Raw genomic sequence first — 1764 nt, forward strand, 5'->3', positions numbered from 1 at the left:
TTGCTCAGCCTGTGAAAAAGGAAAACACACAAGAGCTAGCTTCAAGTCGAATCAAATCTCTTCAGCTACTGCATATGGATCTTTTTGGTCCAGTCAACGTGCAATCCCTAGCTGGAAAGAAGTTCACACTTGTCATTGTTGATGAGTATGCCGGGTGTACTTGGGTATTATTTCTAAGATCCAAGGACGAAGCACCTGAAGAAATCATTTTGTTCATCAAAAAGATAGAAGTACTAAATAATGTTAAAGTACGATCTATCAAAAGTGACCATGGTATTGAATTCAAAAACAGTACTACAGATAACTTTTTCTTGATGACAAGGAAATCTCTCACAACTTTTCTTCTGTGAGAACTCCTTAGCAGAATGGGGTCGCTGAAAGAAGAAATCGAACAATCATCGAGGCTACTCGATCAATGCTCAGCGAATCCCATCTTCCGATTCAATTCTGGGCTGAAGCTGTCAACACTTTTTGTTTCACTCAAAACTGATCGCTGATCGTAAAAAGATTCAAGAAGACGGCCTATGAACTCTTTCATGGACGAAAGCCCTCTATAAGCTTTCTTCATATATTTGGCTATACTTGTTACATTCTCAACAACCGCGACCAACTTGGAAAATTCGATCCCAAAGCTGATGAAGGAATCTTTCTTGGATATTCTTCTATATCCAAAGCCTTCAGAGTATTCAACAAATGAAGACAGACAATAGAGGAATCTATTCATGTCACTTTTGACGAATCTCAATCAGCTAATTCAAAACCCATCTTAATTGATGAGGATGAATTAGAGAACTGGATGATATCTCACTATGGACAACCTGAAGCTTCCTACAGTGCTCCTCTCAACATTGAATCTCCAGAAGCTGAAAATGATCCACTCATCATTCCAGTTGCAGCTAGTCACTCCAATGTATCTTCTTCARAGATCSYTRCAGTGCCCATTAGCTGTGTACCTCCTTCTACTTCAAACACTGATCCATCAGTAAATGAAATACCTTCAGTTTCTGAACCTCTTTCAGTTGCTGAATTTGAGGCTCCCTTGACAATAGTCCCTATTGCTGAAGAAACTGCTGTTGAAGCCTCATCTTCCATACCTGAACTCTCCTATTCAGATAAAGCTCCAATTCATCAAATTCTTGGTGATATAGATGAAGGTATCAAGACACGTCAAGGTCTAGGTAATATTTGTCTCTTTGTCAACTTTCTTTCCTTAGTTTAACTTAAGAAAATCAATGATGCTATCTCCGACCCTATTTAGGTTCTTGCTATGCAAGAAGAGCTCATTGAGTTTGATAGGAACAAAGTCTGGTACCTTGTCCCACATCCATCAGACAAATCAGTGATAGGCACCAAATGGGTCTATCGCAACAAGTTGGATGAAGATGGTGTGGTAACCCACAATAAGACTCGGCTTGTTGCTCAGGGTTATAGACAAGAAGAAGGAATCGACTATGACGAAACCTTCACACCAGTGGCTAGACTCGAAGCAATTCGACTCTTTCTAGCCTTTGCTGCCTATAGAGACTTCAAGGTCTTTCAGATGGATGTAAAGAGCGCTTTCCTTAATGGAAAACTTCAAGAGGAAGTTTATGTTGAACAACCTCCAGTGTTTCTTGACCCAAAGTAATCTAACCACGTCTATAGGTTGGATAAAGCTCTTTATGGGTTAAAACAGGCTTCTCGTGCCTGGTATGATACCCTTTCTTGTTTTCTCATCTCTGCGAAATTCTCTCGTGGAAAGATTGACCAGACCTTATTTCTTAG

This window comes from Cynara cardunculus, assembly GCF_001531365.2.
Source record: "Cynara cardunculus var. scolymus isolate 2C chromosome LG 4, CcrdV1, whole genome shotgun sequence".
Lineage (NCBI taxonomy): Eukaryota > Viridiplantae > Streptophyta > Magnoliopsida > Asterales > Asteraceae > Cynara > Cynara cardunculus.